Here is a 12,815-nt window from a genome sequence, read left to right on the forward strand (position 1 = left end):
GATTTTGTATTCCATTTATGCCGGTATTTGATATACTTATCAGAGTTTAGAGAGAGCAATCTTAAAAAAACCATCCTATTTTGTGTGAGAACTTCTCAAATATATTGGACAAAAAATATATTTGGTTTTCGTTCGGCTGTACTGCAGCACTTCAGTTTCTGCCTCTTATGTTTGATTTATTGTATACATCATACATCAGCTAATACATGCCTTGTATGCATGATTACTCATTATGCTCATGTTCATCCGATGTCATGTTTTTGAACCATGTACATCATTTTTCTGTTTACTGGTGGTGTGCTTTAAAATGCATAATATTGTTGTACATCGATTTTTTTCATGGTTATGCCTTACTGTTATTTCTGGAATTTTCATAATACAAATTAAAAATTTATACTCGCATAAAATTTTATGCGTATTTGTGAAGACGTGTATTGCACGTGCACGCTTACTAGTATGGCTAAACGTCCGATAAAGAAAAACTGGCCAACGCACAGGCGCAGAAAACAGCTAATTCGATGCAGAGGCCGAAACAAAAAAAAGGCAGGGGCCCAAAAAACAGACGAAGGCCCGGCCCCCCACTAGTAATGACCTGGACACCGGCCGCGAGCGAGACTACGCGCCGCGAGCGCGCGCCAGCCAGAAACATGTGTTTGCGCGTTGCCTAACCTTTGTTTGCACGAATCTTAAGAGACAAGATTCAATGGCTGTAGGATTGGATGTGAGATAGCTATTTCACATCTAGATGTGAAATAGCAAATGTGCCTTAAAAAAAAGTGAACCACTTGTGCAAGTGACCTCTCTATCATACCACTGAACGACTGCCAATGGTATGTTGTGCAGCTATATACAAATGCCCCTAATGAGGGCGGCGTAGGTGGTCGAGCGCTCGCGCCAGCGTTGGCGCGAAGCGGGTGGCGTTGATGCGGACGTCCTGCTTGGCGAGGTAGAGCTCGAACACCTTGGCCCAGCCGCTTCGGTGGACGGAGTCAGGGTTCTTGATCGCCGGGTGCTCCGGCGCCAGCGCTTCCAGCAGCGAGCTCTCCTCCACGCTCACGTCGTAGTCGAAGCAGCCGAGCCCCATGTCCGCGGCGGGCGAGCCGAACGCGGTGCTCGCGATGAACCCCATCTTCCCGTACGGCACCACCTGGATCAGCACGCCGCCGGGCGGCAGGAACAACGCGTTCGTCAGCCCCGCGCCGTGGATGCCCAGCACCACGTCGAACGAGTTCACCACCCGCGCCTGCTCCGCGTCGGGCGCGTCGCCGCGCAGCTCCGCCACCACCGCCTCGAACCCCGCCGTCACTGCCGCCCGCGCGATCTCCGGCTCGTTCAGGATCCGGCGGTAGTGCCCCCGGTGGATCAGCAGCAGCCGCGGCTTCTTGTGCGGCGGCGGTTGCCGTGCCAGGCTGACCGGGGCGGCGCGTGGGAGCGCGTAGGTCTCGCGCAGGAACCGGGTGAAGTCGGCCATGGAGAGGCGGCCCCCCGGCACCAGCTCGGGGACGATGCTCAACTCCTTGTAGAGGCGGAGCCCCACGGTGACGCGCGGGAAGCACCGGACCTGCGCGTCGCCGTCCATGTCCACCACGTCGTACTTGGACAGCCCCCGGAGGAAGGCCCTGTACTTGACCGGCCACTGCGGATGGAACCGGATGTTGGTGATGAGGAACATGACCTCGCCGTGGTACCGCCACGACTCGATGAAGAGCGGCAGCAGGATGTCGCTGTAGTCGTGCCAGTAGTTGCCCGCGTACCCGTCGATCTAGAACAGGACCGCCGGCACGTCGTGAGTCACCGTGCATGGCACCGCGGCCGCCCGGTCCTGTAGCTGCGTCACGGTGACCTTCCTTATGCTGTCGAGCTTGCGCGAGTATGGCGTGATCATCCACTGCCGGCGCTCAGATTCGGACAAGCTCGCCGGGACGAGGGTCACCGACAGGGCTGTGCCGTTGGTGCGGACGTCGCCGTCCACTTGGCAGGTGTCGGATAGGTCATAGGAGCGCCCCGCCGTGCTGCACACCACCTTGATTCTCTGTCGATCGCACGGCAAGGAAAAGGAATTTTTTTTACCATGGTTAAACTAGCTTCGTTCATCAGCATAAAAGCAAATACGATCAAAACAACTCGAGTTTTCAACTGTTTCATGAGGAGCTTTGATCTTAGGATCCATGATCTGTCGTGCTTCCGTAATGACAACTGCAAATTAAGCAAAGAAGCTTAGCTTTCCGGGGTGCATGCACACGGCCGGCGAGCTAAACTGTTTCATTATTTACGCACCATGAGGGGGGAGGCTGACGGCGAGATGCCGAGCGACGAGATAGGTGAGGAGCATGAGGAGACTGCCGCCGACGAGGCCGACATGGAGGTGCTTCTGCACCGAGCCTGTTTGGCTCCTCCCGGTCCCGGGCTTCACCTCGCCGCCATGCATTGCAACTTCCTGCTGCTGCCGCCGCCGCCGCTCTGAGCTTTTTGTAGCTGTTGTCATTCTTGCTTTTGTTCTGCAGTCAACATGGCTGCACTAGGATACAAGTCAACATGGCTGCGCTTGAGGCTAATCTAGTGGGCTAAGTGTAATTAAGTGTGCAAATTGTTGTTGACTAGTGTTGCTAATCTCGTGGGCTGGCATACTAGGTTCTGATTGAGTATTTAACGGAGAATGAAATGATAACATGTCGTTGACGGAGCAGGGCGTGTCATCCATTGCGATCCTACTGCTAGTACTCCCACTTGTGGGGTTTATAAATCGGGCATGGAATCTTTAGTCTTTAATTTAACCAACAAAAACATGTGTAACATGCTTAAAAATATATGTTTGGAAACTTTATTCGACGATGAATCTAAATATACTCCCTCCGTCCACGAATAAATGTACTTCTAGCTTTTGTCTTAAGTCAAAATTTTGAAATTTTGACCAACTATATACAAAAAAGTAATAACATATATGACATCAAATTAATATATTATGAAAGTATATTTCAAAATAGATCTAGTAATATTAATTTAGTGTCATAAATGCTAGTACTTTTTTTATAAAGTTGGTCAAAGTTCTAAAACTTTGACCTAGGACAAAAGCTAGAAGTACACTTATTCACGGACGGAGGGAGTACATATTTTTTGAGACATAGATACATACTAGCCATCCCGCGCGGCGGCACGCCACGCCCATCGATACGGTATGTGTCTATATTCTATTTTTGGCTCATTTGATGAAAAATAAGAGAGTAAGCTATGTACATAAACAATTCTGAAAGGATGCATTTATCATCACCATAAGAATGTAACGGAGGTAACAAATCTTTTAGGGAGTACCAAAATTGGTTGTATTTTTTACGTAGAGAGCTAAACTGAGCGTATTTTTTTCAATATAGAAGATAGGTGTGATGTGAAGACAAAAGTATTATTGTTTGGAAGAGACTTTTTCCTATAGAAGACGATAAGTGTGATGTGGAGACAAAATTAGTTCTGTAAATCCCACAAGAATCTGGTGGGATGCCAATTTTCCTTGTATAGAAGGAAAAGAACAGGTCTTTAAATCCCACGAGGGAGTTCCAAATTTGTGAGTGCCTAGGTCCTTCTTTGGCTTGTGACGAAGTCTGACTACTGAGAAACTTTTTCTGCAGCACGTGAGTTGCATCTTCAGATCCAAATTTCTACAGGCACTTCCCAAGAAGACAAACATTCATATATTCAGAATACACATGCAAATCGAAATTGGCTGCACCGTATATAGAAAAGCCAAAATAGCTAAGCACCGAGCTACACACACCTGAGCAAAGGCTTGCATGCGATCTCTTTCTTGGTTCTGCCTTTTTCCTTGCTAGCTAGCCAGGGCCGGGCCCACAGTGGTGCAAGAAGTGCGGCCTGCACAGGGCCGAAAATTCTGAGGGGCCCCAAAATTTTTACATAGGCCTAGTATTAAAAAAACTTATGCCCTACTGGGCTGCTGGGCGCTGTAGTGGGCTCTGCCGCCCTCGCTCTGGGATCGTTACGTCATTAGAGATCGATCGGATCAGCGAAATCACTAATTGAGGAGCGCTCCTCGCAACGATTAGTCAGGGAGCGCTTCCCACGCGCCAAGTGTCACGCGCGGAGCGGTCGGAAGACTTTTCCGAGGCGATCCGCGCGCGACACTTGTCGCGCGCACGGCGTCTCCCGTGTTTTCCGGTTTCTGGTTTCCCTTTCCGGTTTTTCCTTTTTTCACTTTAGTCCTTATACTTTTAATGTTTTGTAAAACCTTTTGATTTGTTTTGAGATTTGTTTTCTCTCTGGTGTGGGCGAACCGTCGTGGAGCACTGTTCTTTCTTTGCCGTCGTCTTCGTCCGTCGCGGCCGCCGCTCTTGTCGCGTGGTTACGGCGGCCCCTGTCCCGGCCGCCGCGCTTGTTGCCTGGTTTTACGGCGGTCCTTCTTTAGCGTCGACCGCGCTTCCCCGTTCGCGTGATTGCCGTTCCCTATCGGTTTCTTTCGTGGGTTCCCTGTTTCCCTTTCTCGTTTCTCTTTTTGTTCCCATTATATTTCCGGGATATGGAGATTTATGGGGTAGTTACGGGTGGGGACTACCAACACTATTAGATGTCAAGTTTCAACTGGTTTTTGTGTGATTAGTTCTTGATAATCATTGTGTTCCTTGCAGTTATGGCTTGTCCTTTTTGCCGTATGCCTGGTGGCCCGTGTTCTTCTGTTGATTCTTCTGTAGATTCTTCTGTAGATGGGTTCAGTGTGGTCCTGGATCGGCGTTGTTGGAGGCGTGTTGTAAGAATATCATTTTATAATTGTTCAATTTTTGGCACACACGTTTATTTCTTTTGGTACTGCTCATGCTATTTAGGTTTTGATTATGATCCTTGTTTTAATTTGTTGTGCAGTATGTTCCGTGCAGTGTTAGAGCTCATCTTGCTCGTTACATAGAGGAGTGCAGGGCTTTAGCCACAAGGAGGGGTGACGAAGATACTGATCTTGTTTTTCAGTGCAATGAGGTTATTTGTATGGTGTTTTGTTTAGTCATGGTCGGTTGAGGAGTAAATTCCATGATCCTTCCTGGGAACGATTGGTCAGTGATTATGGTGTTCGTCCTCGTGATATAATGACCATTAGGCTTGAACACTATGGAACATGGATCGGTATTGATTTTTATCGTGTTGGTCGTGGAGATGCGTTGTCTCCTTTACCTTCCGTTGGTAAGGTTTATTTTTAAGGAAGTTTTTAGCTTGTTTTATTGCACATGATGATTTTTTTGTTCCCTTGAGCCTGTGTAATTATATTTTGTAGCTCTTGATGCTTTGAGCGACTCCGAGATGGAACTTGTTAGGAGTTGTTATTACACCCGTGGTGTTTTTCTTAATTATCAGTAGATGTATTTCATGAGGTGTCAACTCTTTGATGATGTCTACATACCGTGTTGTCCTTTTGTTCACAGGATTGATTCCATGAATGTTAATAGTCATCATATGGTCATATTTTTTTCCACTGTTTTTTCTTTGTTTCTGTTTATTTATTTATTTATATTATCTCTTCTATTTATAGTTTTTAAATTTTTTCTATTTCTGATAGCTTGATGTTTTTGTCAGGTTATTCCTGGTATTGTTGTGAGGAGTTTGAAGGAGTTTGTGACTTTTCCTAGGACTGGCGTTTTAACCCTTGAAGTTACTTTGGAATCTGGTGATGATGATATATATGTGAGCACTCCTTGCTCCTACTTCATTGGCTTGGGTAGTAGAATGATGTTCAAACAGGAAGGTTTCAGTGATTTTCTCCAGGCATCGTCTATTGAAGTAAACAGCTTGGTGCTGATAACTTTCAAAGAGCGTGATGGGAGGCTTGTTGTTATCTTCAATCTTCTGCCGCAGTGATGTTAGTTATAGCCTTTGAACATAAATGGATTTTGTTTAAAAATCTATGCTACGGGTTAATGTTGTCTTGATGTATGAAACGGTATGAACCTAAGAACCTAAGTGTTCATTGCTGTTGTATGTTTGTAGAAGGGGTATGGCTGTGCATCTCTTTTAAATATGTTCTTTTGAACGGATGTTATTTAATTGGGGTTATAGTTTTGAATACAATAGAGGCACGTGTGTTGTTTAGTCTGAGGCACGGCTGTGTATTTCTTTTATGTGAGGCACGTGGATTAAGCAAATGAGGGCACGAAATTGAAGTCAGTGCAGGCATGGTTGTGAGGAGGCACGGGTGTACTGAGAGCTACGTGTGTGCAGCGCCAAAGTTGTACGGGCGAGATACTATGGGTTTCATACGATAGGCACATGTGTGTGTAGGATGTAGAGTTATTGTTGGTTTTATGTGAGGCACGTGGATTGAGCAAAACGGAGGCATGGAATTACAGTCAGAACAAGCACGGTTGTGGAGGTACGGGCATACTAAGAGACGCGTCTGTGCAGCACCAAAGTTGCATTGGCGATCACGCGTGCGGAGCACGTAGAGTTACTTTGGGTTTCAAGTGAGGCACGTTGATCAAGCAAACAGAGGCACGGAAGTGCAGTCAGTACAAGCACGGTTGTCCGGAGGCACGGTTTTGAACCCATTTGCTGGTGTCAAGATTCTAGAGGCACGGATGTACGGCAGTAGAGGCATCGGTCCGAATATCTGTTTAGAGGGGCTCGGTTAATGATGCACAGGTGTGTAGTCTCTAGGGTCACTGGTGCGTGGCACCACAGGCATGGATTGAGTAGACACTCAGTGAGTCACGCTTGTAAATAGGTCAGTTGCACACAGTAGTGTAGTTTTGTGGCATCGTGCAGAACTGGTGTACGGAGAGAAACTTGTGTACAATAGCAAGGATGTTCTGAATGGACAGAGCGGTGTTTGATGTTAAATGGTGGCAAGGATTTTTTTTTCAATGTGGTTAAGGTAACAAAGTTCTCGTCGCTTGTGACTGTTTACCGAATGATCTTCTGCAATATTTATAAATTGCTCACGCCAATGTTTAATAAGCATTGTACTGAGCGTTTACAACGATATCATCACATATTCTTGTAAAGGCTGAGTATGAAAATTATAATACAATATCATGCGAGATATCTCTCGTTCTATAATCATGGATACAATATATGCTTGCTCAGTACTGGGACATAAGTTAGTAATTGCATTTAGACATAACTTACTAATTGCATTTAGACATGCAAAACGTAGTATGCATTTGTACATGAGCACACCACTGACTTTAAAGTTCAAACGTAAAATAGTAATACAATACATACATCATCTTTGAGGAACAACAACATATTTACAACATAGGTTCATATAATCCAAATTATTACATGAGCACACCACTGTATTCAAAGTTCAAACGTAAAATAGTAATACAATACACACAACATCTTTGAGCAACAACAAACATATTTACAACATAGGTTCATACAATCCAAATTAGTACATGAGCACACCACTGTGTTCAAAGTTCAAACGTAAAATAGTAATACAATACACACAACATCTTTGAGCAACAACAAACATATTTACAACATAGGTTCATACAATCCAAATTATGATAATAGTAGTTGCTACTAGTTTAATGTAGACATCCATTTTCTCGCAATTTACCAACCGCAGTTTCCCTTCCGGCGCTTCCAGCCGCTGGAAGATCCCTCATCATTGCTCTTACGTGGGCGGAGTCTTTCTTTCATTGGTTGTTGGTGGAGGTGACGTAGCCCGTTCTTGATGATTAGGATTCTACGGTACAACTCGTAGCTAACATATCCGTCCTTTGCCGCGTACTCAAGGTGTATCGGGGAAAGTGGCTTCCACTCCCAGAACTGGTGCTTCTCCTTTGGGAATGATTTCTTCATGTTCTTGTATGAGGGGTCGATGATGGCCGCTGCAAGGTCAGCCATGGAGTCCCTTTCTCCACCACCCTTGATGCAGAATAGCCTCTGGATGTCGACGTGGTGCTCGTCTGGAATTCTGATGCATGCACGGGCAAGCATGGTCTTGTCGTTCCTGGTGTCGATCCTACTGAAAGTTACCGCTTTCCGTTGCAGGAAGTCAACTAACGCCTGGGAGCGCTCGGACCTGCAGTAGTTGAAGGAAATATTCCCTAGAGGCAATAATAAAGTTATTATTTATTTCCTTATATCATGATAAATGTTTATTATTCATGCTAGAATTGTATTAACCGGAAACATAATACATGTGTGAATACATAGACAAACAGAGTGTCACTAGTATGCCTCTACTTGACTAGCTCGTTAATCAAAGATGGTTATGTTTCCTAACCATGAACAAAGAGTTGTTATTTGATTAACGAGGTCACATCATTAGTTGAATGATCTGATTGACATGACCCATTCCATTAGCTTAGCACCCGATCGTTTAGTATGTTGCTATTGCTTTCTTCATGACTTATACATGTTCCTATGACTATGAGATTATGCAACTCCCGTTTGCCGGAGGAACACTTTGTGTGCTACCAAACGTCACAACGTAAATGGGTGATTATAAAGAAGCTCTACAGGTGTCTCCAATGGTAGATGTTGGGTTGGCGTATTTTGAGAGTAGGATTTGTCACTCCGATTGTCGGAGAGGTATCTCTGGGCCCTCTCGGTAATGCACATCACACAAGCCTTGCAAGCATTGCAACTAATGAGTTAGTTGCAGGATGATGTATTACAGAACGAGTAAATAGACTTGCCAGTAACGAGATTGAACTAGGTATTGGATACCGACGATCGAATCTCGGGCAAGTAACATACCGATGACAAAGGGAAGAACGTATGTTGTTATGCGGTCTGACCGATAAAGATCTTCGTGGAATATGTAGGAGCCAATATGGGCATCCAGGTCCCGCTATTGGTTATTGACCAGAGATGTGTCTCAGTTATGTCTGCATTATTCTCGAACCGTAGGGTCCGCACGCTTAACGTTACGATGACAGTTATTATGAGTTTATGCATTTTGATGTACCGAAGTTAGTTCGGAGTCACGGATGTGATCACGGACATGACGAGGAGTCTCGAAATGGTCGAGACATAAAGATTGATATATTGGAAGCCTATGTTTGGATATCGGAAGTGTTCCGGGTGAAATCGGGATTTTACCGGAGTACCGGGAGGTTACCGGAACCCCCCGGGAGCTATATGGGCCTTAGTGGGCTTTAGTGGAAAGGTGAAAGGGGCAGCCCAAGGTGGGCTGCGCGCCTCCCCCCTCCCCTAGTCCTATTAGGACTAGGAGAGGTGGCCGGCCCCCCTCTCTCTCTTTCCCCCCTTAAGGAATCCTATTCCAACTAGGATTGGGGGGGGGGGGAATCCTACTCCCAGAGGGAGTAGGACTCTCCTGGCGTGCCCTCCTTGGCCGGCCAGCCCCTCCCCCTTGGCTCCTTTATATACGGAGGCAGGGGGCACCTCTAGACACAAGTTGATCCTTGAGATCGTTCCTTAGCCGTGTGCGGTGCCCCCTGCCACCATATTCCACCTCGATCATATTGTAGCGGTGCTTAGGTGAAGCCCTGCGACGGTAAAACATCAAGATCGTCACCACGCCGTCGTGCTGACGGAACTCTTCCCCGACGCTTTGCTGGATCGGAGTCCGGGGATCGTCATCGAGCTGTACGTGTGCTAAGAACTCGGAGGTGCCGGAGTAACGGTGCTTGGATTGGGAAGACGTACGACTACTTCCTCTACGTTGCGTCAACGCTTCCGCAGTCAGTCTGCGTGGGTACGTAGACACCACTCTCCCCTCTCGTTGCTGTGCATCACCATGATCTTGCGTGTGCGTAGGAAAATTTTGAAATTACTACGTTCCCCAACAGTGGCATCCGAGCCTAGGTTTTATGGTTTGATGTTATATGCACGAGTAGAACACAAGTGAGTTGTGGGCGATATAAGTCATACTGCCTACCAGCACGTCATACTTTGGTTCGACGGTATTGTTGGACGAGACGACCTGGACCAACATTACGCGTACGCTTACGCGAGACCGGTTCCCCCGACGTGCTTTGCACATAGGTGGCTTGCGGGCGACTGTCTCTCCAACTTTAGTTGAACCGAGTGTGGCTACGCCCGGTCCTTGCGAAGGTTAAAACAACACCAACTTGACAAACTATCGTTGTGGTTTTGATGCGTAGGTAAGATTGGTTCTTTCTTAAGCCCGTAGCAGCCACGTAAAACTTGCAACAACAAAGTAGAGGACGTCTAACTTGTTTTTGCAGGGCATGTTGTGATGTGATATGGTCAAGACATGATGCTAAATTTTATTGTATGAGATGATTATATGTTGTAACCGAGTTATCGGCAACTGGCAGGAGCCATATGTTGTCGCTTTATTGTATGCAATGCAATCGCGCTGTAATGCTTTACTTTATCACTAAACGATAGCGATAGTCGTTGAAGCACAAGCTTGGCGAGACGACAACGATGCTACGATGGAGATCAAGGTGTCGCGCCGGTGACGATGGTGATCACAACGGTGCTTCGGAGATGGAGATCACAAGCACAAGATGATGATGGCCATATCATATCACTTATATTGATTGCATGTGATGTTTATCTTTTTATGCATCTTATCTTGCTTTGATTGACGGTAGCATTATAAGATGATCTCTCACTAAATTATCAAGAAGTGTTCTCCCTGAGTATGCACCATTGCCAAAGTTCGTCGTGCCCAGACACCACGTGATGATCGGGTGTGATAAGCTCTACGTCCATCTACAATGGGTGCAAGCCAGTTTTGCACACGAAGAATACTCAGGTTAAACTTGACGAGCCTAGCATATGCAGATATGGCCTCGGAACATGGAGACCGAAAGGTCGAGCGTGAATCATATAGTAGATATGATCAACATAACAATGTTCACCATTGAAAACTACTCCATCTCACGTGATGATTGGTTATGGTTTAGTTGATTTGGATCACATGATCACTTAGAGGATTAGAGGGATGTCTATCTAAGTGGGAGTTCTTAAGTAATTTGATTAATTGAACTTAAACTTATCATGAACTTAGTACCTGATAGTATCTTGCTTGTTTTATGTTGATTGTAGATAGATGGCTCGTGTTGTTGTTCCGTTGAATTTTAATGCGTTCCTTGAGAAAGCAAAGTTGAAGATGATGGTAGCAATTACACGGACTGGGTCCGTAACTTGAGGATTATCCTCATTGCTGCTCAGAAGAATTACGTCCTGGAAGCACCGCTGGGTGCCAGGCCTGCTGCTGGAGCAACACCAGATGTTATGAACGTCTGGCAGAGCAAAGCTGATGACTACTCGATAGTTCAGTGTGCCATGCTTTACGGCTTAGAATCGGGACTTCAACGATGTTTTGAACATCATGGAGCATATGAGATGTTCCAGGAGTTGAAGTTAATATTTCAAGCAAATGCCCGGATTGAGAGATATGAAGTCTCCAATAAGTTCTATAGCTGCAAGATGGAGGAGAACAGTTCTGTCAGTGAGCATATACTCAAAATGTCTGGGTATAATAATCACTTGATTCAGATGGGAGTTAATCTTCCAGATGATTGCGTCATTGACAGAATTCTCCAATCACTGCCACCAAGCTACAAGAGCTTCGTGATGAACTATAATATGCAAGGGATGAACAAGACTATTCCCGAGCTCTTCGCAATGCTGAAAACTGCGGAGGTAGAAATCAAGAAGGAGCATCAAGTGTTGATGGTTAACAAGACCACTAGTTTCAAGAAAAAGGGCAAAGGGAAGAAGAAGGGGAACTTCAAGAAGAACAGCAAGCAAGTTGCTGCTCAGGAGAAGAAACCCAAGTCTGGACCTAAGCCTAAAAGTGAGTGCTTCTACTGCAAGCAGACTGGTCACTGGAAGCGGAACTGCCCCAAGTATTTGGCGGATAAGAAGGATGGCAAGGTGAACAAAGGTATATGTGATATACATGTTATTGATGTGTACCTTACTAGAGCTTGCAGTAGCACCTGGGTATTTGATACTGGTTCTGTTGCTAATATTTGCAACTCGAAACAGGGACTACGGATTAAGCGAACACTGGCAAAGGATGAGGTGACGATGCGCGTGGGAAACGGTTCCAAAGTCGATGTGATCGCGGTCGGCACGCTACCTCTACATCTACCTTCGGGATTAATATTAGACCTAAATAATTGTTATTTGGTGCCAGCGTTGAGCATGAACATTATATCTGGATCTTGTTTAATGCGAGACGGTTATTCATTTAAATCAGAGAATAATGGTTGTTCTATTTATATGGGTAATATCTTTTATGGTCATGCACCTTTGAAGAGTGGTCTATTTTTGATGAATCTCGATAGTAGTGATACACATATTCATAATGTTGAAGCCAAAAGATGCAGAGTTGATAATGAAAGTGCAACTTATTTGTGGCACTGTCGTTTAGGTCATATCGGTGTAAAGCGCATGAAGAAACTCCATAATGATGGACTTTTGGAACCACTTGATTATGAATCACTTGGTACTTGCGAACCGTGCCTCATGGGCAAGATGACTAAAACACCATTCTCCGGTACTATGGAGAGAGCAACAGATTTGTTGGAAATCATACATACCGATGTATGTGGTCCGATGAATATTGAGGCTCGTGGCGGATATCGTTATTTTCTCACCTTCACAGATGACTTAAGCAGATATGGGTATATCTACTTAATGAAACATAAGTCTGAAACATTTGAAAAGTTCAAAGAATTTCAGAGTGAAGTTGAAAATCATCGTAACAAGAAAATAAAGTTTCTACGATCTGATCGTGGAGGAGAATATTTGAGTTACGAGTTTGGTGTACATTTGAAATTTTTTGGAATAGTTTCGCAACTCACGCCACCCGGAACACCACAGCGTAATGGTGTGTCCGAACGTCGTAATCGTACTTTACTAGA

At 45.4% G+C, this 12,815-nt stretch overlaps 1 pseudogene; it reads right to left on the reverse strand.

The window, feature by feature from the left end:
• Nucleotides 1-859: 859 nt before the first annotated feature.
• Nucleotides 860-2,485, reverse strand: LOC119355966 (annotated as a pseudogene).
• Between the last annotated feature and the right edge of the window lie 10,330 nt (nucleotides 2,486-12,815).

Source organism: Triticum dicoccoides, chromosome 1A, assembly GCF_002162155.2.
Source record: "Triticum dicoccoides isolate Atlit2015 ecotype Zavitan chromosome 1A, WEW_v2.0, whole genome shotgun sequence".
Classification (NCBI taxonomy): Eukaryota; Viridiplantae; Streptophyta; class Magnoliopsida; order Poales; family Poaceae; genus Triticum; species Triticum dicoccoides.